Source organism: Pristis pectinata, chromosome 2 (genome assembly GCF_009764475.1).
Source record: "Pristis pectinata isolate sPriPec2 chromosome 2, sPriPec2.1.pri, whole genome shotgun sequence".
In the NCBI taxonomy this organism is placed as follows: domain Eukaryota; kingdom Metazoa; phylum Chordata; class Chondrichthyes; order Rhinopristiformes; family Pristidae; genus Pristis; species Pristis pectinata.
Window position 1 is genome coordinate 104,798,345 of NC_067406.1, and position 26,663 is coordinate 104,825,007.

General features: G+C 40.9%; 1 long non-coding RNA gene across 1 annotated transcript in view; it reads right to left on the reverse strand.

Moving 5' to 3' along the window:
- Positions 1-24,486, reverse strand: part of LOC127567456 (uncharacterized) — an 84,952-nt gene extending 60,466 nt beyond the window's left edge. Inside the window, exon 1 of the long non-coding RNA XR_007955876.1 lies at positions 24,440-24,486. This is a non-coding gene — a long non-coding RNA (uncharacterized LOC127567456). The remainder of the gene's footprint in view (positions 1-24,439) is intronic.
- Positions 24,487-26,663: the final 2,177 nt, after the last annotated feature.

Here is a 26,663-nt window from a genome sequence, read left to right on the forward strand (position 1 = left end):
TCCACAGGGACTTGATCTACAATAAAGAGTTCTCCTTCAACAATATCTATTAATTTGCTGAGTTCATGGTATTGCTGAAAACCATCTTTACAACTCTTACAAATCCAAAGTAAGTGGTTAACAGTTTTCCAGCTCTCATAAGCACTAACTACTAAAGAAGTTTACTTTATGTGAAGCATCTATTGAATCTGCTCATTCCAACTAGGTTTATTTCCAAGGATTATTGGAGTAGTGATGATGGAGCTCTTCACAGTTAACAGCTGCTCGCTGTCTGCTGTTCCTACTTTGAGCTCCTCCACATAGCACCTCACCACAACAACCCGAGACATAATGTTTATTTTTAAATAGAATTTCTTCAATGGCAGCATAAGATAAATGAACACCAAACTCCAAGTTTACTTTTAAAGGCCTAAATAAATCATCGGTCATCTGCATTACTTACTGCAGTGATGCATTGACTAAATTCTGGCTATCTTTTTGTGGTGAAGTATTATTTTTAAAAAGGAATTTGTGTTTCAAGGCACAGTATGACCTTTTGTAAAGAACATAATGGGAAACTGCCATATAAAATGATTCTAGCATTCAAGTAATGTGAGGGCTTTTTTGTAAACTTCAACAAATTCAACAATGTTCCGGGTAAATAAATCCCATTATTGCATCAATGACCACTAGGGAAAGTCAATGGCTATTCAGTGAAGCACAATTCAATGGTAGAAATGTTTCTTAATTTAAAACATAATACAATAAGACCGATTTTTCAAATTAATGTTGGTCAAATTGTGGAAGAGATTGCCACCTGGCACAGGAAACACTAAGATCTCAATAGGAATTTAGCCCAACTATTACAGAGATAGGAAAGTGAATATCAAGACTTGATATAATTTGGTTCTGAAAAGACCTCATCAACAGAATGAGCTAGAAATGCTGAATATTTTTCTTATAATTTGTGCTTTCTGCTTTCACATACGTGGAACAAAGAAGTTACTTATGGCATAATGTTCAAGTTTGCGATCTCTTTCACCTCCATCCTATCAGTGAAGATACTACGAAGCAGAGGCTAATATGTCAAGAAATATATTTGGCCCAAGCAATATTTTGTAATCCTCTCTTGTCAGGAGAAATATCTTAAGTAACAGGAGCTACTTTTAAGAAAGTTTGCAAGGAATGTTATCCCTTTTGACCCATAAAAATATTAAGAAATTATTTGAGTATATTTAAAAGAATTTTTAAAACAAGACTACAAGGAGAATGCCTCAGCAACTTCCAGACTTAATATGCAAGAACCTTCTGGGCAATGTTGGCAGTTTCAAGCTGAATTGACACTTTTAGCTTTGTCAGAAAGTTCAGGAACCACATAAAGGCATGAATCCAGAACTTGTTGGTAGAGTTCCACAATCTCCCAGTTCTGTTCTGTCATAGGATTCCACATGAATGTTTGCCCATTTAAGTGGGTTGGTGGGACGGGACTGCCAAAGATTTGTCAGCTGACAAAGTTTCTTTCCAGTGATTTTGTGGAGAGGCTTGTTCAGCCCAGGTAATGGCCCTGCTGCCAGATAGGGCTTCGCCATTTTGGATCTGGACCATAAGGATTAACGAGTCAATGTGGGGAATCTGCAAAAATTGGTGTATATGTCAGTGAAGAGCAAAGACAACTCAACACTGGCCCATTTTTACCCTCCCTATCCCACTCATAATAGAAATTATGAGTATAAACCTGACGCACTGTAAAAGGTTTGTCTGATGAACAGCAACAATGATTTTCTCTTTTAATTTGTTCATGGATTGGGAAGGTCAGTGTCTCATGCACATCACTAATTTTCTTTGTGATATTTCTGGTAAGCAGTTGCCTTGAGCCAGTGCAGTACATGTGGTGAAGATATTCCTAGAGGGCTGTTAAGATTTTGATCAGCAACAACGCAAGAACAACCGTATATTTCCAAGCCAAATTAGTGTTTGAGAAGAACTTGCAGGTGGTGACATTCAATTTACTTGCTATGCTGATCTTTCTGTCCAGTATGCAGTCATAGTTTGACCAGTTCTATCAAAAAGACCTTGGCAACTTGCTGTGGTACATTTGGCATTTGGATACATGGTACATATACATATGAATGTATCTTTAAGAACTGTGTGAACCTTGTGATATGGTTTCTGTATATTGTTGTGCTAGCCATTGCTATTCGTTGAGTGTTGGCCACCTTCAATGAAGAATGTTGGTAGGTCTATCCTTGTTAATTGCTCTAGTGAGCAGCAACAGAGAAGAGCCTATGGTAACGAGTTTGAGTTTAGCAGTATGATGGCAGACATGGGCATGGCAAATATGTTGGCTATCTTGAGAAATACAAGAGGTCTCAGCCATTTACTTTGTATGTGGAACAAGTGGAGAATGTTCCTGAGAGCCAACAATATTTTTGAGTCCTGGAGGAGGACACAGAACAGAGAAATGCACCCATACATGAAAAGAAGAAGGTGATATTCTTCTCAACAGCAGCAGCTGACTCATGTGGACAGTACACATGGGTTCAGCTGGAAAGCAGTGGGTCACGTGAGCACCAAAGGCAGAGACGCCGCAAGCCACCTGGGTGTTACCGCGGGAGGCCTTGCCTGGGATGTAGGGGAGCCATCCGGCCTCAAAATGCTCACTCAGCGTAGCCCAGTGCTGTTACTATTTTAGAATAGGACATAATGCTGGAGGTGTAAGCTCTCAAAGAAAGTAACTGCTGACAAAGGCAGTGAGCTCTGATGCAAAGAGGAAAAGGAACAGTCCTGCTGGGCTGCTATTCATAACCTGGCATAAGATAATGATGTGGGATTATAGTGTGAATTGGCAAAATCAGAAAGAGATTATTATAATGTAATAATAATGTAATGTAACATAAGAAGGTAAGAAGCAGTAGAGAGTAGTGGACTCAGCCCAATACATCACGGGCACATCCCTCCCCACCATCGGTACTATTCACAAGAGGCACTGCCTCTGGAAGGCAACATCTATCATTAAGGATCCCCACCATCTGGGCCATGCTATCTTCTCACAGCTACCATCAGGCAGGAAGTACAGAAGCCTGAAGTCCCACACCACCAGGTTCAAGAACAGTTACTTCCCTTCAAACATTTGGTTCTTGAACCAACTGGCAAAACCTTAATCACTGCAGTTTTAGCAACACTACGACCACTTTGATCACTTTGCACTAAAATGGATTTAGTTTTTTTTGTTCTAATTGTGTTCTTTCTTGTAAAAATTGTGTATAGTTTATGTTAATTTATGTTTTTCTTGTGAATGCTACTTATATGATGCTATGTGCCTGTGATGCTGCTGCAGGTAAGTTTTGCATTGCACCTGTGCATATATGTACTTGTGCATATGACAATAAACTTGACTTTGACTTTTGACTTTGACTTTATAAATATTATGTGAAAGCTATGAGTTTTCAGTGTTCACTCTTCAGGTGTATTGCCATCAAGAGCTCCACACATGGTTACTTCACTATGAGGCAGCAAGTACATCCACCACAGTCTGACAATGGCTGTGAGGTAACTGGGCTGTGTGGAGTTTGCACGTTCTCCCTGTGACGACATGGATTTCCTCAGGTTGCCCCGGTTTCCTCACACATCTCAAACATATGCCGGTTGATGGGTTAATTGGCCACTGTAAATTGACCTGAGTGTAAGTGAGTGGTAGAATGAGGGGGAAGTTGATGGGATTGTGGGGAGAATAAAACAGGATTAGTGCAGGACTAGTGTAAATAGATGATTGATTGTCAGCACAGACTTGGTGACCAAAGAACATGCTTCCATGCTGTATGACTCTTTGAACAGACTAAGTTCAGAGTATCAGTTGGATAGTGACTTAATATCTTGAGGGGAATGGAAATACTCACAGTCCTCAACAGCAAACAGTTCAGACGATGACTCTGTGATCTATCTGGACAGTACACAAAAGCTGGTTCATCAGAATGTCAGGACAAAGGCTGCAACATTGCAAGGATCCACAGAAAGAGTGGAAGATGAGCAGGTCAACACAGGACACTGGAGCAAGGCCATTTCAATTAAATCAGGGTGAGTCTTGGAGAAGAGGTTGGGGTCAACAGGGCTTTGGTTGTTTACAGAGTTACAGAATGGTCTAAGTCCAGTTCTGACTGAGCGGGATGCCTTGAGATAGGACTATATTGCATTGTGGAGCTGTTTTAAGAGTTCAGAAGATCCCAGGAATGACTATATACTAGTCTTGTACATGTTGACATCGGCTTAATAGTCAAGGTGTACCAAGGGAGACTGAAAAGAGGTCTGATCAAATTGTGAGGATTGGAAACAATAGAAAGGGGCAAGGTCGGAAGAGGTGAACTTCTAACTTCTACAGGGACAGCAGGAAAGAGCAAAGGTCCAGTGTCTGTGGGAAGCCCAGATACAAGGCAGGGTGTGAGCAGAGGCAGGAAGATGAGGAATCTTAAGAAGGAATCAAAGCAGGAACTAGTAGTATGGTATTATGGTATCTGTTTATGATATTTAACAACTTACTGAAAGAAATGTATAACTGTAAGTGCTGCAGCAGCTATAAAACACTATTGGCATATTTAGTGTTGATCTTTTATATATTTTACATTATGCATACTTTAGGCAAATGCCAACCAGGCTGTAGCCTCTGTAATCATAATATGCCACTGTTGTGGGAAGGCAATTTTAATGGTGATGGTAGGTATGCCAATCAAATAAGATTTTAAATTTCAGTCAGTGGCGACCTTCAGAATATCGACAGCAAGGAAATTAAGGAAGGCAAAGAGGGGTCACAATATATCACTTGCAGACAGGATTAAGGTAAATCCAAAGGTGTTTTATAAGCATATTGTAAAACATATCAAGATATCAACAGTGACAGACATTGGTCATTTATTAGTGAATGTTTGACTATTGTCTGGGTCTTGGCCCTTGATTCTTTGAAAAGCTGTGACTGGAATTGAACATTGTGTATCATCAGTGAACATCTCCACTTTAGACTTTTCCAAGGAGGGAAGGCCATCGAGGCAGCTAAAGGTGGCTGCGCCTCAGCCTCTGCCTTGAGGAACTCCTACAGTGATATCCTAAGGTGAGATAATTAACTTCTAACAACCACAGCCAATTTCAGAGGACCATGTTCCCCTGATTCCTTTTTAGTGTCAGTGCAGTTTGGGGAGGTGGGGGGGTACTCATTGTTACTCTGGTCCTATTCAATAGTAAAAGGAATTGGGGGGGGGAGTGGGTGCAGTGACATCCAAGTAACTTTAATCATAAATAAATCAGCCATGATTGAATAGCGGAGCAGACTCGATGGGCCAAATGGCCTAATTCTGCTCCTCTGTCTTGTAGTCTCAATGAGTTGCTGTACTGCATTTGTAACAACTGCAATTATAGCTCATAAATTATCTTTTAACCCTCAAAGGCATGTGGGCATTGCGCAAGAGAGATCAGAAGGGCATAGCAGAAATCTTGATCTCTGTCCAGTTTTGATAATATTGTTCCTATCAATATTCACTAAATTGATATTTCTTGGTTTGAACTCTGAAATGTTTGAAAAACATTGAGTGTATTCCCTTGAATGTAGAAGTTGTGAGTGATCTAAACAAGTAATTTAAAATCATAAAGGGATCTGATGAAGTAAATCTTCTTTCCTTGATAAAGATATTGTCTGCAGGAAGAAAAAAACTTTAAAGCTAGAGCAAGACCATGTAGAGGTGAAATTTTCACATAAAATTAGCGGAAAATTAGAATTCCCCCCACAAAAAAGATTGTGGAGAATGGTCATTTCATATTTTCAGCAATGAAATTGACAGTTTTTTGTCGATAAGGAAATAAAAATGAGTATATGGAATTGCACAAATTAACTATGATCTAAATGAACAGAGGAACTTTATACACAATTGATGCCAATGCCACCACAATAAAGCAATATAGCAGTTGCTAGTTTTGGTACACATTTCTCCCACACTGTGCCTGGGGCACTATCGGGTCCTACTTGATGCATTCCATGACTTCCTTACATTAGCTGGACACTCAATTACTGAAAGTCTGTCAAAAATGCAAACAGGTGGCAGCACACGATTTTATAGTTATCCCCTGCTTTTTTTTTCCTCCTAAATTAAGTGGAATAAAAATCAGGTAGGCTGCAACACATGGCCAATAGTTTGGCTTGCCTACTAAATTTTAATTTCATCTGACTGGCCCCACTCTAATTTTCCACCACCATCCTCAAGCTAATAAAGCACATTATTCTTGTTTTTAGGGTTCAAAGATACTACATGCTATATAGCTACATTTTTCCCTGTAACGCTTTTGATTTCCTATTTAGACTTGAAAGTGTAAGTCATTTACTATTAACTCAGTTCTGGCATTTACCGTGACTAAGTAAGTGAAAATCCCCAGGAAGAGTTTTACAGCCAACATATTTATTAGAAGCAATTTATTAGAAGGCGGTATAGATAATTTTCAGTCTGATGGGCTGGAAAGTCTCTGATTTGTCATCAAAAAGATATTCCCTCTTCAACCTGTCAGGTCACTGTAACCATGCTCCGTACTGACATTCAATAAAAGCACTCACTGCAAGGTGTTTTCATTCTTCAGTGTTCAGTAATTCTTAATCTACTTTAATTCTTGGCATAAAGACAGCAATGCAAGTATGCTTTGCAACTTCTCTTGTCATTATAAAATTATCCCTTGTGTACTTAATATGTACGGGTAGAATTTTGTTAACAGAAAATTAATCCATCTACTGAATTGCAGTTAAAGCCTGTTAACCTGGAGTAAACAGATCTCTGTAAGGTCCCAGCAACTAATGGCAAGTACCAATTCTTCAAAAATACACATTCTTGTTTCACAGGATGAGAATTATCTATTGTGTTTTTGCAGACCTAAAATTATGTTGCTTATTCAGAAGAATTAAAAAGTGAATTCTTATATTTTGTCATATTTTCTTTGTGATATAAGAGGAGGCCATTTGAACCATCAAATTAATGCCCTTTCTCAGAACATTCCTATCGGTTCATTTCCCCACATATTTCCCTATGCCCTCTCACATGCTCATCAACTCTCCCCGGATATATTTGCCAGTGGCCTTCAATAAGGGGTCATTAATAATAGCCCATTAACCTACCAACATGCCTCAAGGATGTGGGACGATACCAGAGCATCCAGGAGAAACCTGCATGGTCACAGGGAGAACATGCTAACTCTACACAAAGGATCGAACCCTGGTCACCGGAGTTGAGCAACTGCAGCATTAATAAGGAAAATGTTTTGAATAATTGCACAGTCTTGGTCTTTACATACAAAAAGAACTTGCCAGTCAAATTTCTCACATCTGAAGTGTTATCAGGACTTTCATAAAGTGGGCTCTAAGTATTTAATGGTGAATTTTGAATTACAATTGCGTTGTCATTAGATACAGGTAGTAGCATCACTACAATACAACTAATCACAGTGCCAGGGGTCATGGACCATAAAAGGTAAATCAAGAGGCTCAGATTTATTCCCATTCCTCAAATATTTGACAGGTTGTCACGAACCAGCAACAAAAGAAACACACTGAGCATGATTCAGTGTTAAAAACTATTTTATTAATCACTACTTATGATAATACGTAAAATAAAAGTAAAAATGTTAGTATGTTAGAATTCAAAAATGTTAAACCTTGAACGTTAACCCCAAAACTAAACTCGTCGTGTGTGTGTGTGGCAAAGTCCAAAACTCCCAGTTCAGGAATGGTTCTTAAAGTTCAGTTCCGCAAGCCATAAGGTGAAACATGAGCAAGGGCTTCTTCAACAACCACTGTTGTCTGAAGGTAAGACGTAGACGTAGAGAAACATAGAGAGAGTAAATACGAAATCCAAATGTTCCACGATGGAACCCCAGCGACACTTCAGTGTTTACTCGGTAGTGACTTCCTCACCCCGAAAAGCATCGAATCGTGGTCGTCCACACACACAAATACCTGTTTCCTTCTACAGGTCAGCAACAAAGTGAACTCCACTGGATTACTTCCAACTTCTATACATGGATTTCAGTGGCAGACACAGTTATTCTTTCTCATCCATCGATAGAGAAAACTAGCAGGCTGGTGTCTCTCTCCTTTCTCTCTCTCTCTCTCTCTCCTTCTTCTTCTTCTAACTTCTTCAACAACGTCATTACATCCTTTATTTTCTACTGACGTAAGCACGCCCCACACACACATATACACACACTCTCTATCTTAAAGGGACATTCACTGAGTCCGTAACACAGGTATAGAAGAATTTTTCCTACAATCCTTCCATTAGCTTCTTCCAATGCAAATATGTCAATTCTTTGAAAGTATTCATTATACACGGTAGCATAGCGGTAAGCGTAATGCTATTACAGCGCCAGCGATTGGGGTTCAATTCCCGCTGCTGTCTGTAAGGAGTTTGTATGTTCTCCCCATGACTGCGTGGGTTTCCTGTGGGTGTACCAGTTCCCTCCCACATTCCACAGACCTATGGGTTAGTTGGTTAACATGGGTGTAACTGGGCAGTGCAGGCTCGTTGGACCGGAAGGGCCTGTTACCGTGCTCTATAAAGAAAGTAAAGTTTTAAAATATTCAGCTATAAAAACAAGGTACTTGAAAACTTGAATAAAAGTCAATCCAGCGTAGGACTTATACTATGAATGGTAAGGCACCAAGGAGTGTAATGGAACAGAAGGACCTCTGAATACAAGTGTATAGTTCATTGAAAGCAGTGTCCTAGGCAGACAAGGTGATGAAAAAGGCATTTAGCATGCTGGCCTTCATCAGTCAGGGCACTGAGTGCAGGAGTTGGGACATCATGTTGCAATTGTACGAGTCATTGGTGAGACCGCACTTGGAGTACTGTGTACAGTTTTGGTCACCACTGTTATAGGAAAGACGTGGTTAAACTGGAAAGACTGCAGAAAAGATTTACAAGGATGTTGCCAGGACGAGAGAGCCTAATTTATAGGGAAAGGTTGGCCAGGCTAGGTCTTTATTCCTTAGAATGTAGGAGAATGAGGGGCGATCTTATAGAAATGTTTAAAATTATGAGAGGCATAGATAAGGTGGACAGTAACAATCTTTTCCCCAGGGTATTGGGAGTCCAAAACCAGGGGTCATAGATTTAGGGTATGAGGAGAAAGATTTAAAAGGGGCCTGAGGGGGAAACTTTTTCACATAGAGGGTGGTGAGTATATGGAACGAGCTGCCAGAGGAAGTGGTTGAGACAGGTACAATAGTATCATTTAAGAAGCACTTGGATGGGTACATGGAGGGGCAGGGCTTGGAGGTATGTGGCTGAAAGCAGGGGATTGGGACTAGCTGGGTGGGCACTGTGGTCACCTTGGACTTGTTAGTCCAAAGGGCCTGTATCCATGCTGCATTGCTCTATGACTCTATGACTCTAACAGGGTGTCTGGGGCATTTTCCCCAATATGTAATTCTAACCAAATTACAGAACCTCATCAGAGGTGAAAATGAAGTTTGTACTTGTTTGCTCAATGTTTTTTTTTAGAAATTAGATATTGCAGCTCTGAGCTTTGACATTCAGTATGTAATGATTGATTGGTTGGACTTCAAATAACATAGAAATAAAAAGTCTCTGTAACAAATTTATAAAACTTTCCATTTCGGATTTAAGTCATAACTTTTGTAGGAACTAATTAGTTCAAAAACAATAAAAATGAGCTCTAATAGGGTTATTATTAAATAATTTCCATCTTAATTTTCCATTTTAACCCAGATGATTAATATTCTGTGCTATGTAAAATCTTAAATTTCATCTCACAGACTGGAGGAGTTAGATTACATTACCATATGTCAATGTTTAGAAAGTAAACCACATTAAGTAGCATCCAGACAAAAAGAAATGAGAAATTTCAATTCACATCTTTCAGTTGTGTTCTGAATTTGGTAGGAAAGTAAACTACAAGTCATGCTGCTGAAACCTTTTCATGTTTTCAAACAATTCCTTCAGGAACCCTCCAAAATTATCATCAGCAAAATTAACTGCAGAAGCTACACATGACGACTCATTTGAGGGGTTTCTTTTGGCTATGATGACTGACTGGCAATTAATTACTGTCCCATCTGGAACGTCTAAGCTTTGGGTTGAGAGTAACAATATTTGTGCCTGGTGCTACAGCTGATGCCACCTTTGATTTCTGCCCATATTTGCCTTTATATATTTTTGGAATCAAAGGACTCTGCTGAAGGCATCACTGGTTTGAAACTGTACTTGAGCACCTTCAGTAAGAGAGATTTGCCTCCCAGGTTACAAGAGTGACCTCTAGTGTTAATTTGAATAAATCAAACACACCGTTCATCCTCAACCAAGTGCTGGCCATCTGAGTGCCTTCACATGAATATCAGGTGCACACCTGTTGGCATATGACTTCATAATAAATTATAACGAACTCACTAGATAAAATGCTCAGGTCTGAGTGACTGATTAAAGGAATGAGATTTTCTCATCAGCTTCGGTAAGACTTTGGTGACTGGCAAGATTATGTAGTCAGTGCAACTTAACCTAACAAAGTATTATTGTAAGTAACACGTTTCTTTAAATGGGAGGAACTGTTTTTCCATCACCATTATGATCTCAGAAGAAAAGAACAGAATATAAGGGCTGATCACTGACAAAGCCGAGCATTATGAAAAGGAACACAAACAAAATGATTCCGGGGTGTTCAATGATCCCATTAACACTCCCACCCAGGTGTTCCTTAACCATAAGTGTTGCATCTGCTGGTGTTCTGACAACATTTAAAAATCAATGTAAAGTTTATTCAGAGCAAATTTATCAGTATGGTTAGGATAAGCTTTGTAAACTCTACTGTGATTTGTTCAGCAGCTTCTGAACCAAGAGGTAGAGGAAAATTGTTTTAAAGTACATTGGCAAAGGGAAAACAAGCACACACACAGCCTCTTTGCTTTAGTGTGGCAAGGTGATATAAAGAGGGTACTTCCATGAATAGAGACACATGAAACATTCAGAATGACCACGAGCTAATTGATCCAGGAGCATGGTATTGGTATTGGCATTGGTTTATTAATGTCAACTTGTCTTACATACCGTTCGTACAGATCAATTCATTACACTGTGCATTGAGGTAGTACAGGATAAAAACAGTAACAGAATACAGAGTTAAGTATCACAGCCACAGAGGAAGTGCAGCACAGGTAGACAATAAGGTGCAAGATCATAACAAGGTAAATTGTGAGTTCAAGAGTCCATCTCATCGTATAAGAGAACCATTCAATAGTCTTATAGCAGTGGGATAGAAGCTGGCCTTGAGCCTGGTGGTATGTGCCCTCAGGCTCCTGTATCTTCTGCCTGATGGGAGAGGGGAGAAGAGAGAATGAGCCGGGTGGGTGGGGTCTTTGATTATGCTGGCTGCTTTACCAAGGCAGCAAGAGGCAAAGACAGCCCATGAAGGGGAGGCTGGTTTCTGTGATGTGCTGGGCTGTGTCCACAACTCTCTGCAGTTTCTTGTGGTCACGGGCAGAACAGTTGCCATACCAAGCCATGATGCATCAAGATAGGATATTTTCTATGGTGCATCAATAAAAGTTGGCAAGTGTCAAAAGGGACATGCCAAATGACTTTAGCCTCCTGAGAGGCGCTGGTGAGCTTTCTTGGCCATGGCATCTACGTGGTTGGACCAGGACAGGCTATTGGTGATGTTCACTCCTAGGAACTTGAAGCTCTCAACCCTCTCGACCTCAGCACCATTGATGTAGACAGGTGCATGTACACCTCCCCCTTTCCTGAAGTCAATAACCAGCTCTTTTGCTTTTCTGACATTGAGGAAAAGGTTGTTGTCATGACACCATGTCACTAAGCTCTCTATCTCCTTCCTGTACTCCAACTCATTGTTATTTGAGATACAGCCCACTATGGTGATATCATCTGCAAACTTGTAGATGGAGTTGGAGCAGAATCTGGCCATGCAGTCATGAGTGTATAGGGAGTAGAGTAGAGGGCTGAGTACGTTGTAAGGATAGGGACTGGAAAAGTCTCAAACAGCTCCTGATGGTGATCAGGTAGAAATACATCCTCAATCTGCAGCACACAGTGCACAATGTGGTAACAGCTACACAATGTAATCCACTTCCAATATTTGGTTTTATTGACATCTATTGAACCAAATTTCAGGACTACAATGTAAGTAAAATCAAGAGCCCCACATGGTACGCTGCCTTCCTGATGCCAGCGCATGGGAAATCTCAGGTCACACTGGAGAGGGAAGGGAGGACCTTATAGCAACGTAGCATAGAGCGGTCTGTTCAGAACTAAAGTAAAGAACATGAACTTCAGGATTAACACCTGAGCCATTTGCACAATGGCATAGAGATAAGCAAAACACAGAAGTTAACACACGACTGAAGGGGTGGTGCAGGAAAGAGGGGCTTGATTTCTGGAGACTCTGACAGAAGGGAATTGTACCACTGACACAGGTTCTACCTGAACTTGGCTGAGACGAGGATCTTAGTAGAATAGATAAAAAGGGAGGTCACAAGAACTTGAAAATAGGACATGGAAGGAAAGTCGTAGGGCGCAAAGGTAGAATGAATAGTTCTATAGCAAATGAAAGTGAAGACCACAGTTAAGAGTCAGAAATGGTCCTTCAGACATAACGGGTAAAAGGAAACCTAAAGGATGCAAAGTAATTAAACCAGGAAAGCAATTTTAAAAAATGCATTAGTAAAACATAGCAGTAGAAGAGGTTAGAAAGTTTCACACTAATAAGTGTAATTGCCTAGAAAATGGACAACGCAGTGTTGTTTATTCAGCACTGTGCAAGATCAATTTAATGCTGGAAAGAATTCACGTTCGTAATAATTTCTGAGTGACATTGCACCAAATATGACAGTAAGCCAAGCACTACCGGTTACAATTCACATAAGTGCTATTAGGGAATAATCAGAGGGTATAGTGTGGGAGCCATTAAAACAAACAAGACCTTTTCATTCAAAGTCACAAATGCAGCGGACAATGTCCCAGTGTCAGACATTAATGATATCAATCATTGGGCACCACACGTTTCAAACCTTCTCAAGGTAAACCGGAACACACAGTTCCAGAAAGCAGCTGCCACTGGACAGTCACAACATACCTAGAAGCGTAGTGTGCTGCACTCTTCAGTTGGGCAATGTTTAAAGGGCCAGCCTGCTGACATCAGACACTTCACAAAGCAGCTCTGAAATGGAATGCACCTCCCAAAGTCTTCATAGTGTGCCCAAACTAGCAAAACATGCTTTTTGGAGAATTTAACAGTGCAGCAAACCACCTCATGTGTGCTTCAGTGGTCAAACTGCTGGCAGCACTTTATGAATGGAAGCTTCGGGCTAAATGTTACAGGTAACTCGGAAAAGGTCAAGGGGGAAGAAACACAGAAACACACACATGAAAATAATTAATCCCCAGAGAGTTTTCAGAGACACAAGATGCTACAATGATTAATGATGAGCAATCGATGAAGAGGCAAGTTTTCAAAGACTGACATCACTGAGGTACTTTACATAACTTCAGCCACACACTCAGACCCAAACCTGTGGAGGTCCAGTTCATTCCCAACTTCCTGGCTTCAGGATTATTCCAGGTACCCGTCTCTGCTACGCATCATAATTTGTTGCTCAGTTCTGCTTTAGCGAGATCACCCAAGCTCTTCTTTCAAAGAAGGAAGACTATGTACACTTGGGTTCTAATAAGAACCAGATACATTCCATGCATTGGGATTTGCCAACATTGCCAGCTTTCCCAAGATCTACACTGCCATCAAATGCCCATTAGGGCTCCCCTTGAAATCCCTGAGCTCCTCATGAATAGAAAGGACTTCCTTAACTGCTCTGCCCAGGATCACAAGAAACTGCATAGAGCTGTGGACACAACCCAGCGCTTCACAGAAACCAGCCTCCCCTCCATAGACTCTGTCTATACCTCTTGTTGCCTTGGTGAAGCAGCCAGCAGAATCAAAGACCACGCCCACCCCAGTCACTCTCTCTTCTCTCCTTTCCCATCGGGCAGAAGATAAAGGAGCCTGAGGGCACATATCACCAGGCTGAAGGACAGCTTCTATCCCACGATGATAAGACTATTGAACGGTTCCCTTATACAATGAGATGGACTCTTGACCTCACCATCTACCTTGTTTGAGCTTGCACCTTATTGTCTACCTGCATTGCACTTCCTTGTAGCTGTGACACTTTACTCTGTATTCTGTTATTGTTTTTACCCTGTACTACCTCAATGCACTGTGTAATGAATTGATCTGTACGAATGGTATGCAAGACAAGTTTTTTACTGTACCTTGGTACAAGTGACAACAATAAACCAATACCAATAACAATACCAATACCAATTACTATTCTAGTACATGTTGATAGAAGAATTTTCTTATGGTCAATGCCATGTTTCCTGATATCGTCATGACTCCTTCACTCTATGGGAATCTGTTCTGTCAGACTTCTTAAGTGACAGCACTGCCCTAAGGGATAGATCTTGGGAGATAAGCTTCTCTGGCATCTGTGCACACATACACCACTCTAGTTGAGTGTTGTTATAATGAGAGCTGCAGTGCAACCAGGAAAGTACCATGTGTCTACTCAAGATGAAACTCCACTGCCTGGATTGGTCTGGGAACACATCACACTGCCTGGACAATAGCAGGGCACTAGCTATCCAAGCAAAGGACCAGTCATGAGATCAGGAGGCTGAGGGCTACAAGTCTCAAGCTGATGAACAGTAGGAGCAGGACAAAGGTAACTCTAAGGAGAAAACACCACCTCAGGATAAGGTTCGTCAGGGACCATAGATGTGGGATCATGTTGCTCAACACAGGATAGAAGCAATGTCGAGCAATGTCACAGGAAAGAAGCAATGTCTAGCTATGTCACAAGATAGAAGCAATGTCTAGCTGTACTGTAAGAGATTCCCTAATCAGGAGGAGATTCTCACGAACACCCAGGATGATAATTGACCGCCTCCGCACAAGACGTGTACCTCTTCATTCACCACTGCAGTATAGCAATGAGTTTGTGAGCGACCCTGTATGAGGCATCTTCTTCCCTCACATGCTACTTTGCAAGTTCACCTGCAAAACTGGTATCAGGGAGCTCCCCACCAGTTCCATTTCTCAAATGTCTTACAGCCTCTTCCTTTTTTCCTGAGGGGTGATACCCCTCAAAAAGTGGGAAGGTGTTGCAAGACATTTGAGTGCTTAGAATCCATGAGCTCTTCGTGAACAGAAATAACTTCCTCAAATTCAAGGAGATGTCACACAAGAAATTTCTGATGGTCAATGCCATGCTTCTGAACTCTGGACACTATCTCTGCTCTCCCCTCCTCCCCCGCACCTGCCTATCACTATCTCTTATCTGCATCTACCGATCACTACCCTGTGCCCACCCCGCCTCCCCTCTTTTGTCCACCTATCACTGCTCTGCTTTTCCCTCCTATATATTGGGCTTCTCCTTTTCCTATCTTCAGTCCTGAAGAAGGGTCCTGACCCGAAACGTTGACCACCTGCTTTTCTCCACGGATGCTACCTGGCCTGCTGAGTTCCTCCAGCATCATTGTGTTTTTCATCTAGATTCCAGCATCTGCAGTCCTTTATTTCTCTGGGCGCTATCTGTTTCCCTTGAAGGACTCATATCCGTTAGTGTTAACTGCTCAAAAGTTTTAACACTTTGGCCTGTTAATCCACATCAGTGGTTGATAGTCACCATTGTAGCCAATGCAACCGAGAGTAATAGATTTTGCAACATTTTCTATAGAGTGCAGTTATTAAGGAAGTGCATTAAAGGGCCTAATGTTCCAAGTGAATGAAATCCCTTTCATTCAGGAATGATTGGAACCTTGTAAACTCACTAGGAGTCATAATTGTCAGTTGAAGCCATTGAGCCAAATGTCCAGCCCAATATACACAGTAGACAACTAGTGTTAATGGAAGCTTCAGGAGGAATGATTATGTTTCACTCTCATCAGACAAGACCGCTCACTTTTCATACAATCCTGATCAAGGAATGACTTTTCACTTGAGCAATCTGACCTGTTCAAACAGCTTTACACCTGCACATAAATAAGGCCTCTTACAGTGTGGACACCTAACCATGCTAATCTCCTTCAACGTTCCATGAGAGTCCTCCCTGCGGAGAGCACCATTTAAAGTTTTTGCAGAGCATGCCAAACAAAGGGGAATCATTCTGACTGAAGAATATCCTTGAAATTTGAGATCACAGTTGTTCATTGGCTGAATTACAAGGAAGGTGTGGGAAGAGTCTTCACTCTTGCACACTCACATGTTGCAAGCAGTGAGATTCTCATGATTTGAAAAGCATGCCTCATCAGTAAGCAACGTTCTGTTTTGACACAGTGGCATTTGAACCAACGTACATGTTGTTAGCATCGTTGACACCTGGGGTGGTCACTGGGTGTGTTGCTGCAAGACTACACTTAAGTTTATGGACTGGAAGATCCTATGAATCTGTTAGATGAAGGAATTGAACTGTAACTTGTATTGTGAAAATTGCATAAATTTCAATGAAATCAAATAAAGCTCAACACCAATAGAATCATAATAATTTCTTTTAACTTAAGCAACTCAGTGTTTTTCCTTGATGACTATCCTGTGGTGGATTTTTTGGCCCACTGCACACTGCCTTCTGGAAGACACACTGCCAGCTACCATGACATTGTTTATATCAATATTTTGAGTCCAACAAATGGTTCTATTGAATTACATATGTAGAATCAGAGCACACTATAACTGACAAGACAACAAAATGTTCAAACACCTTTCCTGGGACAAAGTAATTCACATGGATGGTCTAAATGTCCCTGAGGAGAGAGAACCCAGACACCCAAATTAGTGTTGTGAGGGCTGACTCTCTGGATACTCAAATATCCCAGTTATTGATGGACCATGTTTGATGTGTTAAGTGACAAAATAAGTCGGGTCTCGAACCTTCCTTGAGCTCTATCACAATGATGCAAACTAACTTAGCTAAAGATGTCTGATGCCTGATTTGATGTAGGCCAATTAACATGGCCCCATTGTTTTACCTTTAGCTGATGCATATAAGAATGTCTCATGGCAGTTTCAGCTTGCAAACCACAAGAAAGAGAAGCATTTACCTTGATATTTCTACACTAAGGCCATGAAATTTCTTGTAGCATTGCCACATTGTTCAAGGATTCTCCCTCCTGGTTGACACAATCCCTGTCACCTACTGCCAGGCTCCCCCAGTGGTGATCCCAGTGACTCTCCTGGTCCCATTGACACACAACCCTCCTGACAAATACTTCTTTGATCAAGTCTCTCTGGTAACATCATGAAGTTCTCTCCTTCTTCCTTAAAGCCTCCATCTCCTCCATTACATCCAAGATGTGTGCATCTGCTGTCCAGCAGCCTTGAATGACTGATGCCTATTCTGATTGCTGCACCATAATGTGGTGGTAGGTGCAATGAATTAATCTGATAGAGAGAATACTATTTAACATGCTGCAGCACATCAAAGAAAGTGCAATTCAAACAAATAAAAATACATTGAGCAGAGGACATAATGTACCCTTGAGTGAACTTTGGATTCTGCTGAAGTTTTGGTATGTTCTATTTGTAAAAAGTAGAACTTAATAACAATGTACAACAGGTGCCAACACAATAAGAATGTTGCCAGACCAGGTATGATGCTAACTTTTATTTTTTTAACTTTTCCAACCTTCATCACCAGTTGTACTGCATTCAAAGGTGGAGCTTGGATATTGTTCTTACAACTGTCAAATCAAACATCAGACAGTTTGTGCCTCACTGAATCCTTTATTGCTTAGGCACCACACAATCCTGTCTCTGAATCCACAATCTAAAAGCTCACCAGAGTTAGAATACCTTAAGAGGTCTTTAGGTTCAATAATGTAATCACTCACCGCTTCTCCCTGTTTTTGGTTGCATGTGGCACATTTAGAACACTCTTCTATCACAAATAGACCCGAATCCAAACTACACCTTCACACAACATATCTGTAGAACTACTAAGGGGATGAATGCATGATACATATTTCCCAATCCCACACACCACCCACCCTCCCTCACCCACACCTCTGGCCTGGCACTGCTGCCCATGGTTCTTTCTCACCCTAGCTTACCAAGTATGGATGTTCATATCGGTCATCCAAGTCTTCCAATAATCCTTGACATCTGCATTGGACAGTGCATGTGTGAAAGTATGGGTCTCATGGAAATGGAACTGGCCAATTAGTCAGCGGGATCCATCTCATTGGGTGATTCCATCTTTATTCTGTGAACTGCTGTATAGATCATGGGGTACTTAGCCACAGTACACAGCATCAGCCGTTTGTGTTTGCCATCTAGTGTTAAACCAGTGGCCATCACAATAAAAAGACCAAAATCTCTCCTTATTTACAATCCTTCCAGTCACTCCTTGGTGATAAAACTCTGCTGGGATATGCCTGTTTGGACAGCACCAACTTTTTTTTGAGTCATGTTGGGGTTAAAGGATAAGATTCTTTTCACAATTCTCAATGGGATTGCTTATGACTTCTGAACAGAAATGGCAATACTGATGTGTGATCAAAGCATAATATTTAGGGTGGGGTAAAGGTTTGAATTCTGGGTGCTCCCTTCTATTTGCCATCACAATGACACTTTACTTGAAGCCATGAAGGATCGCTTTAGATGAACACATGACTTAAACATCAAAGGAAAAGATCACAAATACTGTGTCACTCCAAGCTACACGAAACTAAAATGAATTCTCTTATTAAGGTGAAAAGAAAATCTCAGTTGCTGGAATTATAAAACAAATCTGTGAAAAATGCACATCAGCAACTGAGTGTAAAAAGATCTAACACTTCAAGACCTTTCATTAATTCTGAGGCTGACCACCATGTTTATTTTGGCTTTCTTTTAATATGGGCTCGAGTAAATGGTGGTGGAGTTGACAGCAATAATCTCTTTATAGTGTTTAATCTGTTTTGTTTTAACAAGTCGGGTGAATATAACTTGTAGGACAATTCATAAAGTTTCCACCCTATTAAATTTACTGCTGTAACTTGTGACTTGCTCCAAATATACCTCTCAGTGTTCTTTGCATTGTTAAACTAACAGAACATAACTGGATATCACTTGGATCAACAGGGGAAGAAAGGGGAAGCAGGGTGTTTATAGGCCAATTATATATTTACTAGACTCTGACGCAACTGCTCCAAGTATGTTTTTTTTTCATGTGATTTGATCAAATCCTGATTGAGTTTAGATATTTCAGCCCTATTCCAGTAGACTCAAGAACCAATAACTGAAGCATAAGTACTCCTCAGATGCTAAATGTAATTCTGTATTTACTTACACAATGTGTACCTCATTAAATGTCACTGGCTACGTCAGTACTGTGACCAACTAAATCTGAATCAGAATTTTACAGCTTCAGGATTCTTGTTTGTTTTAAATAAGCAGAAGCCTCCCAGAGCACTCTTAAACATTAATTAAAGTAAACTATTGAAAGGCCTAATAAAATATGTACTTGCTGATTTGGAGGTGAACCACAATGACATATTAAAAGTAAAAGAGAAAGAAATACATGTTATTTATGATTTAAAAGAGCTCCTTTTGAGCCATTGTTTAAATAAAGGATTAAACCGGAGGCAAACTATCATTAAGCGTTTGTAAAAACTTTGTTTCAACAAAACAATAATGATTTTATCTACCCATTGGCTGCTAAATCCCACAGGATCTAACTTACTGGATGACTTAATTTGAATTGTGCATTCTGAAGCACAATTTATTCCAATTAGATTTTTTTGTTTTCAAATTAAATCCTTCTTACTTGTTCAAATATTGAAAAAGATTCTGGATTCTTAAAGATCTGTGGAGAATATGTTGGAATGTCAGCTCAGTGTCTGAATACCTGCTCCTTTTGTTCCTCCTAACTGGAAGGGGCACTAATAAAGTTTACACAGACAACATAATAACCATCTAAGCATTTTGAGTTGTCAATTCTTCTTTAAGTCTTAATTCCCTAGCATTGACAAATAATTATAAAATGAGTTCTGAGCAATAAATCCCAGTGGGTTCTCCATTATACTTATTCCAATTATCCTTCCTAATTATCTGCCAAAATATACTTAATGCCAGAACAGCCTACTTTCTAATATACAGCCATCTCATAGCCAAAGATTAAGCTGAATTGACTTTATATGTTCTATATTTGTCTTCACTGTTGTGCCTAGGATTTTACTTCGGCGTGTTTGGGCCCACATTACTGAGCCAGACACAACCCTGCTGGCTACATTCTTACCCTCTTGTTAGAATAAGGCTTTGTGTCAATTTCCCACTGGCATATTGCTGGCAATAGGCAAGTGTTTTTGAAAATGGTGTCTCTGACTCTACTTAGCCAAAATATCCTTGGATATTTGTGGGAAAACATCTAAAAGAAACAGAAAGTTGACTTAATATGTGAAGCAACTGTGGCACTAGAACATCCTTCACAAGTGGCCTTCAGTCAGATTAATGATTGTCACAATTCATTCGCAATCCTTGTTCTTTAACAATATGACCTAATTTCCAGTAGTTAACTGCAGGAGGTTTAGCTTTGAAGTCAAGTTTGATTTATGGCCTGCTTGTATGGGGAGTGCAGAAATCAGATGCACTGTAGTTCACATGAAAGTGTTTCTCTCATTTAGAGTAAGAACCACATTTAAACTGCATTAGTTTATTCTCAATAAACTGATAATACAAATACAATTAGGTTTGAATTCTCTCATACAAAATGGGAAGAAGGGACAAAAGAGCAAGGTCAACTTTTGAAACAAACCTATTAAACAGTACTTAAACAATGATAAAAGTGAGATGCACAAAGGTAACTGGTGTAATTGTCTGTGCCTCTTCCATCCATAGTTAGGTTCATAAAAGCAAATATAGAATCATTACAGCATGTAAAATAGTTTTCCACCTGCTATTTGTTCATAATGTTATAGTAACCAGTGATGGCCTTGTGGTGCAAGCAGGCTTTCCACTACATCTCAATAAAAGTGCTGTTTGCACAATTATATTCTGAAAAGCTTTACTTTGGCAACAAATTTTAATCACCAGCCAGTTGGAAGATCCAACTAAATTCATTTTGTAGCTGCAGATAAAGGGGGCAATTATTAACTTCAGCTGGGATGGAACATTAGTAGTCTGCTGTACATTATTCACCACCCTTGGTTTTCATTTGCATTAGATCAGATGTAAACATTAAGGACAAAAAATAGCATCAGAAGAGCTGGCTCAGCCTTTGTAAGTATGAAAGATGTACTTTGATGCTGAGGTGGGTAAGTGGGATTGAAGCAAAAATCAGCCTCGATCTAACTTACAGACTTACTTGCCCCTCCTGAACTATGACTCCCAGCAGGCTTGTCTTAAAGTCTTCTCCATTATCAACACCAATGGGATGAATTTCAGTCAGAGAGAGTACCAAGCTAGAAGTAACAGATAGGTCCATTGCTACACAGTTATGAAGCTAATACAAAGGAAAATTTGGGTATCAACTGTATAACCAATCAGGATATACATTGAGTGAAAAAGGAGCTGCTGGAGGAACTCAGCAGGCCAGGCAGCTTCTGTGGAGGAAAATGGACAATCGAAGTTTTGGGTCGAGACCCTTCACCTGGACTAAAAGAGTAGGGGAGAGATAGCCAGTATAAGGATGTAAAAGGGATGGGTGGGGCAGGAGTTGGCAAGCGATAGGTGGATCCAAGTGAGGAGGGGTTGATTGACAAATAAAGTCAGGAGGGAAGGGTGAAGGTAGTGACTGAGGCTGGGAGGCGATAGGTGGAGGCTGCAAATTCTGGAATCTGACAGTAAAGCTGGAGTATGATTTCAGTGATATTGGGAATACAGACTTTACGTCAGAAATGGATGCAAAGTCATGGTCAGGAGGCCTGATCTGTTGTCTGGTTGCAGCAAGCCCCACACTGAGCCAGCCAAATTATGTTGACCAATGGCCAGCAGTGGCACATTGTGCTTTTACAGAGTCACCTCAAGACAGATGCACCTCAAGGATGCATGCTTAGCCCACTGCTCTACTCTCTCTACATTCATGACTCAAACGCCATCTACTAATTCACCAATGACATCACTGTTGTTGGTAGAATCTCAGATAGTGGCAAAGAGGCATACAGGAGTGAGATAGATCAACCGGCTGAGTGGTGTCGCAACAACAAGCTCGCACTCAACGCCAGCAAGGCCAAGGAATTGATTGTGGACTTCAGGAAGGGGAAGTCAGGAGAACACACTCCAGTCCTCATTGATGGGTCAGCAGTGGAAAAGGTGGAACCTTCAAGTTCCAGGGTGTCAACCTGTATCTCAGAGAATCTATCCTGAGCCCAAAAGATTGATGCAATCACAAAGAAGGCACACCAGTGGCCCTACTTAATTAGGAGTTTGAGGAGATTTGGTATGTCACCCAAGACTCTTACAAATTTCAACAGATGTGCGGTGGAGAGCATTCTGACTGGTTGCATCACAGCCTGGTATGGAGCCTCCAGTGTACAGGATCACAAGAGGCTGCAGAGGGTTGTACAGTCAGCCAGTTCCATCACGGGCACAACCCTTCCCAACATCGAGGACATTTTCAAGAGGCGGTACCTCAAGAAGGTGTCATCCATCATTAAGGACCCCTACCATCCTAGACATGCCCTCTTCTCGTTACAAACATCAGGGAGGAGGTACAGGAGCCTGGAAGACCCACACTCAATGATTCGGAAACAGCTTTTTTCCATCTGCCGTCAGATTTCTGAGCGGTCCATGAACCCATGAACACAACCCCATTATTCCTTCTTTTTGCACTATTTATTTATTTTTGTAATTTGTGGTAATTTTATGTCTTTGTGCTGTATTGCTGCCACAAAGCAACAAATTTCATGACGTTTATGTCAGTGATGATAAATCTGATTCTAAATCTGATTCTGATTCTGAGCCAGGCGATGTCCTATTAAGAAAGGCTAAACAGGTTTGTGTTAAGAAAAAAATGAGGAGTGATGTTATTGAAACTTGTCAGGTCCATAGGGGGCATGCAAGGGTAGGTGTCAAGATGCTTTCACCAGCAGGAGAGTCTCGAATGAGGGGACATAGTTTCAAGATATGTGAGAAGTCATTTAAAACCTGGAGATGTTGAAATTTCTTCTCACAAAAGGGTAGTGACTCTTTGGAATTCTCTACCCAGAGAGTTGTGAAGGCAATGGAAAGGAAGAGGGCAGAAGCCAGACTCTCACCTGGACTCGCCTATCCCCTGCCTGCGTGTGCTCCTCCCTCTCCCCCCCACCTTCTTATTCTGGCTTCTGCCCTCTTCCTTTCCAGTCCTGATGAAGGGTCTTGGCCCAAAACGTTGACTGTTTATTTCCCTCCATGGATGCTGCCTGACCTGCTGAGCTCCTCCAGCACTTTTTGCCTATTTTCTTGTGTTCCCATGGGTGAAGAACTTCTGATCCTCCGGCCTCACAAAAACTTCCCTGAGCAGTTCCTGAGCCCTTTCTGGAGTAGCCACCTACCTACAATTACTGTTACAATTACGATTGCCTCTTAAACAATTACTGTTACCACACTGCACTTAAAAAATCTGAAAGCACAGGCATATAGATCAACTGAAAAACTGGACCAGAACTTTAGAAAATGGTTAGCCAAAGTAGAAATAATCCAGATTTTCAGCAGTTTCAACATTCACCAGTCCTGTCAGTGTTTCAAACATAATCCTAAAGTATAATCAAATTGTCGATGGTAAATTTTACTGGTACAGACATAATTTTAACAAAATTAAGTTCAAGTATGAAGATTGTCTCCAGGGAAATGACATTAAAAATAGGTGTGTTGCAATTTGAGGCTACTGCTTAATCTTTTCATCCTGATGAGGAAGGAGAGCAGCCACATCTTGATACCTTCTTTGTGTGGTTGGGACTCTAACCATCTCAGTTAATTCATGGCAAGTTTCAGCAGGTTTCAGAAAACCTTCCATTATGAAGGATTGTGAGTATTCAGAATCCTGCACGGTGACCAAGAACTGTCTCTGCTTTCTCATTCACCTCAGTGCAGTGGCTACAAATTTCAGTTCTGCTTGTTCATTCATGTTGCTATAGAAAAGTAATGTAGCGACAGGTATACCAGTCACGTACAGTGTGCTATGGTGCCTGTTGACTGAGGACCAAGGCATCACTGTGCCTTCATAAAATGAGTAGCGAGACTATGAAATTTCAGGTTAATGTGCACATTTAAACTTTGGTGTAATTCAATAAAGTCATGTATTTCCAGATCCAAACACATTTGAAGGTATTCATCTGAAGGTAGTTTACTATTATGAAAATCTTTAAAGCAGGAACAATTACATGTAATTGCCTACAAATTGTATCATGTAATCCAATTTCTGTGAAAAATAACATATGAATGAAAATCAGTGACTTACTGAATGGATTGCAGATTCTTGATTCCTGAAATGACTCCCGAACTGAACCACTGAGTCTTCAAATGGGTTTTGATCTAGAAATACATAAGTGTTAATTTTATTGAATTAACTCAAGCTTTCTGCAGCACACAAATTTTACCTGAAATTTTTAAATCTGGCTGTGAATATGCATGGAGGAGCCTAGACATGGTGGGATGGTGGGGAGGTGGTAGGGCAATGCACGTCCAGAGGCTATGGTGGGGAGGTGGTAGGGCAATGCACGTCCAGAAGGTATGGTGGGGAATTTTGTTTGCAGTGGAGCATCCCTCACCATCCACAGACCAGTCCTACAGGTGCAGCTTCCCAACATGCCTCAGCATGACTTAGAGGGACCTTTCTGAGCAGGTGTCGGCCCAGTGATTTTTATGTTATGTACTTTCAGGTTCCCTTTCAGACAACCCACCTCTCCCAACTCCTGAGCCCAACCTTTCTCCCATGGTATCAAACTCCACCTCTTCCCTCCGCCAAACTTGTGACTCGTAGTTTCTCATATTTTCATATGACTTAAAGGGGAGGCCATTTGGCCCACTGAGTCTTGCAGGACCTCAGAGCATTCCCATCAGCCCTATTCACCCACTTATTTCCCTGCAGCTCATTCTCTCACACGTCGTTGAACCCCTGAGTTTCCTGCCTCTCACCTCCACTAGGTGTAATTTATAGCAGCCAATCGACTTACTCACATAAGAGAACTGCCTATTTAAATTGTTTTAGTCAGGATTCATTTTTCTGCCTCAGTACCAGAATAGCTAAAATCCTGAAGAACAACACCCCTGTATGATTGCAACTTTGATAATTCTATTACTTCACCTCCCCAAGCTATCAGCAGCTCCTGACTCTGTTAAACACACAACCTTTCTCAAGCATAACACCTCTGTTACCCGGGTCTATTGCTTGCTTCCACTGTTACCAACTTAGCTCCACCGATGACTTTTCTTCTTACTTCCACATCATCACCAAGTCTCTCATGATCCATCGCTAGCCCGGCCCTCTTGCTCAGTTTCAGTTACACTTCATCTTGGCAATATCATCCAAAGCTGAGTCCACATATTCCTTTAGAACAAGTACTTCCACTATCTCTGTCAACCTCTACCCTACCTCATTTCTAACAGGTTGCTTGCCCAACATCCAGTCCTACTTGAAAGGTCACTGACCGAAACAATAACATTGTTCCTCTCTTCACAGATGCCTGACCTGTAGACTTTTCCCAACATTTTCTGTTGCTATTCCAATCTTGTATGACTTTTTACAAATTGCAGCTGAGGCTTGAGGAGACTAAAACCATCTTCAGCTGAGTGCTACAACATTGACACCAATTCCAAGCCTCCTCCTGAGCAACGTCTCAGGCTGAACCCTCTCAATGCAACCTCAGCATCCTATTAAGTACCAAGATGAATCTCTAACTTCATGTCCTTTTCACAAGGTTATCCATTATATTTCTCACCTCAACCCATCAGTTGCTGAAATCTTTAGCCCTGCCTTTATTCCTGTATCTCTACATGCTGACACTTAATTAGCCAAGCATTTTCATGTCCAGCTGTTGATCTTCCTTCCTCAATAAACATCAGTTCAGCCAAAAGCACTGCTGAAGGATTCCTGTCCTGCAACAGTTTATGCTAATCTAAAACCAACCTAAACTTGCAACAGATTCCATTTTATGAGGGTTCAATTTTTTTTTAATCAGTGTTTCCAGGTCCTCCAGACATAACTTCAGCAAAAAATTCAGTGGAAATGTAATACAACAACAGTTTACATTTGTAGAGCAGCAAAACAAAGTACATCGTGAGAAGAATTATTAAACAGAATTTGACACTGAACAGCGACAGGACGTTTGACTAGAAACTTGATCACATTCTAACAACCATCTCATAGGAGGAGAGAGGGTGGAGTACGAAGGGGAAGGAATTTCAGAGTTTAGGGATTAGCTGTGTAATTGCTGTTCTTGCTGATGTGCTGATGGCGAAGCAGAATTAGCCACCCACGAGGTGCACAAGGCTTGATAGTTGAAACCAATTCAGCTCTCACTGTCATCAGAAGCAGGTACTTGTCAGCAGAAGTCAGTAGACTCTGATTTTTGCTGAGGCATTTGGCTGTTTATTTCCAGTTCTAGAAAGTGACTGCTTTACTGATTTCCTGAAAGTAAATGATTTCTATACCCAGCTCCATGCTGTGAAATACAACCACTCAG